The sequence below is a fragment of the Palaemon carinicauda genome, chromosome 11 (genome assembly GCF_036898095.1).
Source record: "Palaemon carinicauda isolate YSFRI2023 chromosome 11, ASM3689809v2, whole genome shotgun sequence".
NCBI lineage: Eukaryota > Metazoa > Arthropoda > Malacostraca > Decapoda > Palaemonidae > Palaemon > Palaemon carinicauda.
Genome location: NC_090735.1, coordinates 7,415,427 through 7,423,145, shown reverse-complemented (window position 1 = coordinate 7,423,145; position 7,719 = coordinate 7,415,427). Strand labels below are relative to the sequence as shown.

Here is a 7,719-nt window from a genome sequence, read left to right as displayed (position 1 = left end):
GTTTCAATTAAGATACCTAGTTTGATTTTATATACCTATTTAGAGAAGTCACCATGCAGTTTCCCTTATTACAAAGGCAAGTCACCTTTTTATAAAACTGTAGTTTTTAGTTTTGAAAAAAATTTATTTAAAATGGTTAAAAAATTTAAAACTTTTCAACCAAATATAAATAATACTAGTAAATTTGACGTAATAACTCAGTTATAGCTTAAGAATAAATACATTTAAGTAGTAAATTTCAAACCTTTAACCTAAAAATAAAGATTCACCATTAAAATTTCAACATCCCAGTAATAACCAAGAAAAGTAAAGGACAATCATGAAGTAACAGTAAAAATTTATCGATATTAAACAAAACTTTATAGAAATTAAAATAAATTGGTTCAATCATCCATCAAGTATGAGCTGAATAGATTCCAATCTACAGAAGAATGCTTCACGAATCATCCATCATATTCCAAGTATGAGATTTGAAAAATACATTACATATTCCTCTTCAAAGGCTTACTAAAAAAAACAAAAAAAAAAACTTAAAAGTGTTTTAAAAGAAATGTCTGGTGTTATCAGTTTTGTAGAAATAACTATTATAGCGTTATTTTTCTAATAAAGAAATTTGCCCATAATAAAGTAGTTATATTCTTTTTCTTCATAACTTACCAGAAACTTTGCTACCTGAATTTTTTAACAATTATAGTTTGCCAAATCTAGCACAAACAGGATTTTCAAATATCCTAATAGATAATTTTATCCAAAATATTTATTGTTATCTTATCTGGATTTCCAGTAACAATACCAAGTTTTTTATCGAAGATCTTAAAGGATTTCCAGCAACGATCATCAACCAAACCAAACCGTCAAAGGTAGAAATTGAAGTTTCTAGAATCATCGAATTAGTGTCTTCAAATAATTTCGTCCTGAAGTCGAGCCCCCCAACCTGAAAAGTGTCAAGTATCAGAAATGTTTCTTATAAAAGATTGGTATCCCGACATAACTTGCTTTGATATCTTAAGCCTGTGATATTATACACAAAATAGTTAAAAAGAAATTACCAATTTCGTACAACAATGCATTCATATACTTTAAACTAAGACTTAAATTGGATTATCAACAATCATTGAAATATGGAAGCAAATAACTTTTAATATGAATGGCAAAGCAGTTAAGAAAACTTTATACTTTTAAGTTTATGATAGCCAGGCTTTAAGTAAACTACAGACCCTAAATAAAGTTAAAACAAAGTTGAACACTCACCTCGAACTTAAAACTAATTAAAAGCAAGCCTCCCTATAGCGCACGGCAGACCTTAATTTCAGGTCTACCGTGCGCTATAGGGAACGTCCTCCCACAATTGGGGGCGCCGCCCCCAATCGGGGAGGACTGGCTTGCTTAGGATTGGATTGAAAGAATGAAAAGTATCAAATAATGCTCACCTTTTAGACCAGACTGAAAAATACGTCACCAGATTCCAGCGTTGCCATCAGTCAGTCTCTTAGTGGATTTGGCAACGTGGCCGTGGGAAAGGATAATAACACCAGCTCTTCGGTAAGAAAGATTCCAATCCAGAATAGACTTTAAAAGCACAGGCAATCAGGAGATTTCTGACTTTTGTTTCCTGAAAGAACAGATAAACCGGCAAGTTAAAACACTGGTTTTTAAATAATTTCTGACTTTTGTTTCCTGAAAGAACAGATGAACCGGCAAGTTAAAACACGGCTATTTGAAAAATTTGACTTTTTTTTCCTGAAAGAACAGATAAACCGGCAAGTTGAAACACTGGTTTTTAAAGAATTTCTGACTTTTGTTTCCTGAAAGAACAGATAAACCGCCAAGTTAAAACACTGGTATTTCAAAATTTTCTGACTTTTGTTTCCTGAAAGAACAGATAAACCGGCAAGTTAAAACACAGGTATTTCAAAATTTTCTGACTTTTGTTTCCAGAAAGAACAGATAAACCGGCAAGTTAAAACACTGGTATTTCAAAATTTTCTGACTTAAGTTTCCTGAAAGAACAGATAAACTGGCAAGTTAAAACACAGGTATTTTAAGAATTTCTGACTTTTCTTTCCTGAAAGCACAGATAAACCGGCAAGTTGAAACACGGGTATTTCAAAAATTTCTGACTTTTCTTTCCTGAAAGAACAGATAAACCGGCAAGTTAAATCACTGGTTTTTAAAGAATTTCTGACTTTTCTTTCCTGAAAGAACAGATAAACCGGCAAGTCAAAACACCGGTTTTTAAAGAATTTCTGACTTTTCTTAACTGAAAGAACAGATAAACCGGCAAGTTAAAACACTGGTTTTTAAAAAATTTCTGACTTTTGTTTCCTGAAAGAACAGATAAACCGCCAAGTTAAAACACAGCTATTTAAAACCATTCAGTAACTACAATAATAAGATATAAACCACTGTGTTCAGACATATGCATTTGAAATAAGCTTAGTACATACAGAAATAACATGCGAATAATGGATCTCTAATTAACACCATACGATATTAGAATATTATGAACTAAATTGAAAATAAGTTATAAACAGCGATAACTTCCAGATATCACGGACCTCCAATTGACAGCAAACGATTATAAAATACAATCTAACAATTGAAAATCAACCTCGAACGCAGTTCCTTACTTGCCAACTAAACGAAACAAGGGTCCTGGAGTTATCTCGTACACAGGATACCACCAACCACCCAACTGTTTGGGGATATCGCCAAGGCAGGGAAAGTTAACATCCCTAAACAGAACCAAGGACTCTAAAACAGGGATGATATTCTCTTGCTTGGGGGTACACTCGGGCACACTGTTCTATCTTATTTCTCTTCCTCTTGTTTTGCTAAAGATCTTATAGTTTATATATAGGAAATATTTATTTTAATGTTGTTACTGTTCATAAAATATTTTATTTTTCCTTGTTTCCTTTCCTCATTGGGCTATTTTCCCTGTTGGAGCCCCTGGGCTTATAGGATCCTTCTTTGCCAGGTAAGGTTGTAGCTTAGCAATTAATAATAATAATAATAATAATAATAATAATAATAATAATAATAATAATAATACAGCAAGCTTTCGGTTTACCGATAGCTCAACTATTTGGCTCTATTACATATACTTGGAAAATGAGGCGTATGTGTGATATATATATATATATATATATATATATATATATATATATATATATATATATATATATATATATATATATATATATATATATATCTATATCTATATCTATATCTATATCTATCTATCTATCTATCTATCTATCTATCTATCTATCTATCTATCTATCTATCTATCTATATATATATATATATATATATATATATATATATATATATATATATATATATATATATATATATATATATATATATCATGCTACTAGTTTAAACAAATGCTTCATTGTCTCATATCTCATATCGCCAAGGAAACAAATTATTAAAAAAATATGAAGATAGGATAGAGGATATAGGATATAGGATTAACGTAAATTAAATTGAAAACCATCAGCACCATACAAAGATGTTGCCATATACAGGGCTTTCTATTGTTTCGATGATATGGTTTGGTTAGGTACAGTATGTGCTTCATTTGGTCACTGCTTCCCTTCTGCTTAAGGCTTTTGATTCCGTATATAACAGTAAATACCCTGATTTGATGATAATGTTTTTAGTAACAAGAGTTTTGTTAATAACAGCAAATACCATGATTTGATGATAATGTTTTTAGCAACAAGAGTTTTGTTAATAACAGCAAATACCATGATTTCATGGTATTTATTTCAAGCAACAAGAGTTTTGTTAATAACAGCAAATACCATGATTTGATGATAATATTTTTAGCAACAAGAGTTTTGTTAATAACAGCAAATACCATGATTTCATGGTATTTTTTTGGAGGCAAGAGTTTTGTTAATAACAACATTACCATGATTTGATGGTAATATTTTTAGCAAGAAGAGTTTTGTTAATAACAGCAAATACCATGATTTGATGGTATTTATTTCAAGCAACAAGAGTTTTGTTAATAACAGCAAATACCATGATTTGATAGTAATGTTTTTAGCAACAAGAGTTTTGTTAATAACAGCAAATACCATGATTTCATGGTATTTATTTCAAGCAACAAGAGTTTTGTTAATAACAGCAAATACCATGATTTGATGATAATGTTTTTAGCAACAAGAGTTTTGTTAATAACAGCAAATACCATGATTTCATGGTATTTATTTCAAGCAACAAGAGTTTTGTTAATAACAGCAAATACCATGATTTGATGATAATATTTTTAGCAACAAGAGTTTTGTTAATAACAGCAAATACCATGATTTCATGGTATTTTTTTGGAGACAAGAGTTTTGTTAATAACAACATTACCATGATTTGATGGTAATATTTTTAGCAAGAAGAGTTTTGTTAATAACAGCAAATACCATGATTTGATAGTAATGTTTTTAGCAACAAGAGTTTTGTTAATAACAGCAAATACCATGATTTGATGATAATGTTTTTAGGAACAAGAGTTTTGTTAATAACAACAAATACCATGATTTGATGGTAAGGTTTTTAGCAACAAGAGTTTTGCTAATAACAGTAAATACCATGATTTGATGGTAATGTTTTTAGCAACAAGAGTTTTGTTAATAACAGCAAATACCATGATTTGATGGTAATGTTTTTAGCAACAAGAGTTTTGTTAATAACAGCAAATACCATGATTTGATGGTAATGTTTTTAGCAACAAGAGTTTTGCTAATAACAGTAAATACCATGATTTGATGGTAATGTTTTTAGCAACAAGAGTTTTGTAAATGACATCAATTTCCATAATTTCATAGTATTTTTTTTTTAGCAACAAGAGTTTTGTTAATAGCAGCAAATACCATGATTTGATGGTATTTTTTTAGCAACAAGAGTTTTGTTAATAACAGCAAATGCCATGATTTGATGATAAAATTTTCGCAACAAGAGTTTTGTTAGTAACTGCAAACACCATGATTTGATTATAATGTTTTTAACAACAAGAGTTTTGTTAATCAGCAAATACCATGATTTGATGGTATTTTTTTTTAGCAATAAGAGTTTTGTTAATAACAACAAACACCATGATTTGATGGTATTTTTTTTAAGCAACAAGAGTTTTGTTAATAACAGCAAATACCATGATTTGATGGTATTTTTTAAGTAACAAGAGTTTTGTTGATAACAGCAAATACAATGATTTGATGGTATATATTTCTTTATCAACAAGAGTTTTGTTAATAGTAGCAAATACCATGATTTGATGGTAAAAATTTTCGCAACAAGAGTTTTGTGAATAACAGCAAATACCATGATTTGATGGTAAAAATTTTAGCAACAAGAGTTTTGTTAATCAGTTGTGCTGCTTTAAGAGCACCGTCAAGGCTTTGCTGTTCTTTATTAACATATGCTTCTTATGTTCTTACGTTCACGTGAGAACAACACGAAACATCAAAATAAATGTCCAGGTGATTCCCCACAAAGAATGAATTCTCCTTTGCGAAATGGTCCCGGTTGGGGAGTCCCTTCTTATAACCCTTTCTTCTCCAGACCTCTGGGAAAGGGGAGATGATGATGCATAATAAAGAGTCCTTGCCACATCCTTAAGAGGTATGGATTACTGGACGGCTCCCCTCTTCCCTTTTACGACTCCAATTTAGGGCTCATCGCTCCCTAAGGATCTCACACAAGTACTATTGCTGGAATATGCTCATAGGCGCCGGCTGTTACCGCGCTCTTATCCAACACGCAATTCCTTTGACTCTAAACTACCCTCCTTTAAGGCGGGTTTATAGGGTCGAACGGTTCGTCGAACCCTGTTATCGAACCCGGTTGTCGAACGGTTCTTCGAACCCGGTTGTCAAACCTGCTTGTCGAACGGCTCGAGTTGTAGTTTTTGTAGTTTATATACGAAATATTTTATTGTAATTGTTGTTACTGTTCTTAAATATTTTATTTTAATTGTTAATTAATGCTCTTATTTCCTTGTTTCCTTTCCTCACTGGGCTATTTTCCCTGTTGGAGTGTCTGGGCTTATAGCATCTTGCTTTTCCAACTAGGGTTGTAGCTTAATAATAATAATAATAATAATAATAATAATAATAATAATAAGAGGTGGAGTTAGCCACAAATGCATTAAAGGTTTGTTAACAATGAAGCCCCGCCCACAAAAGTCAGGCGAGAACAGACTTTCTTCGAAACGTTCGACGAACGTGTTCGACAAACAAATACCCCGTTCACACGTTCGAACATCACTTCATCAACTGGTTTGTCGAACCACGTTTGACGAACTGTTCAGCCTTTTAAACTCCTCTTTATACTCACGGACGTCTTCCGCTAGTCTCTTGTTTCTGTTTATTGTTTTTTTTTATTATTTTTTTTTAAATAGTCATTATTACTAGCTAAGCCACACCCCTAGTTGGAAAAGCAAGATGCTATAAGCCCAGGGGCTCCAACAGGAAAAAATAGCCCATTGAGGACAAGAAATAAGGAAATAAATAAACGATATAAGAAGTAATGAACAATTAAAGTAAAATATTTAAAAAACAATAACAACATTAAAACAGACATTTCACATATAAACTATAAAAAAGACTTATGTTAGCCTGTTTAACATGAAAACATTTGCTGCAAGTTTAAACTTTTGAAGTTCATAAGATAATGTCCAGAACCATCCGTATATTAGATGATCATTAAGACGTGTTTGCAGTTACCTCTGAGAGCCATCTTTCTCGAGGCTCAATACTACACAGTATTCTACTAGTTTTATTCCAGCTGTTACCAAGTTTTGAAATGATCTTCCTAATCGGGTAGTTGAATCTGTAGAACTTCAAAAGTTCAAAGTTGGAGAAAATGTTTTCATGTTGACCAGACTGACATGAGTCTTTTTATAGTTTATATATGATATATCTGTTTTTGACGTTGTTAATAGTTTATACAGGACATATCTGTTTTCACGTTGTTAATGTTTTTGGAATTATTTATTGTTAATTTGTTCTCATCATTTATTTATTTCCTTATTTCCTTTCCTCACTGAGCTATTTTTCCCTATTGGCGCCCTTTGGCTTATAGTATCTTGTTTTTCCAACTAGGGTTGTGGCTTGGCTAATAATAATAATAATAATAATAATAATAATAATAATAATAATACCAACAACCACACTAATACCGTCTGCTTTGCAAATAAACTATTATGTCGTCAGCGGCTCAGAACGAAGTCTGTTAAACGCTTATCTCCAGAGATAAAAAAAGGGTTTAATTAAAACGAAAGAGGAGTTCGTGGGGAAGTGTCAAGATATTTGTGAAATAACGGGAAATGCAGTTGGTTAAATATCGCAGAAAGAATTTTTTGAAAAATTTTTCCATTTCAATTTCTCTGGGAGAGATAACGCATAAGGGAATTATTATCATCATAAAATTATCGTAAAATTGGTATTATGAATTCTGCAATATTTCTTATTAATGTTAAAAACAATGTATACGCATATGTTTATTTGTTATTAGGTAAATAAATCAATCTTTTTTTAGTTTCCAATACTATAGAAAATTTGATTAACATAAGTAGGGTAAGGAATAATGATGGGAATAACACTAAGAGAAAGGAAAAGAGCAACATGGATACGAAAGCAAACTAAAGTAAAGGATATTCTAACATATAACTAAAAGAAACGGACATGGGCAGGACATATAATGAGAATGACA

At 31.3% G+C, this 7,719-nt stretch overlaps 1 long non-coding RNA gene across 1 annotated transcript; it reads right to left on the bottom strand.

Moving 5' to 3' along the window:
• Positions 1-202: 202 nt before the first annotated feature.
• On the bottom strand, positions 203-2,696 carry LOC137649570 (uncharacterized). The gene is made up of 3 exons (XR_011045784.1): positions 2,631-2,696; positions 1,431-1,612; positions 203-934 (listed from the first exon to the last, which is right to left on the bottom strand). It is a non-coding gene; the product is annotated as an uncharacterized lncRNA (long non-coding RNA).
• Positions 2,697-7,719: the final 5,023 nt, after the last annotated feature.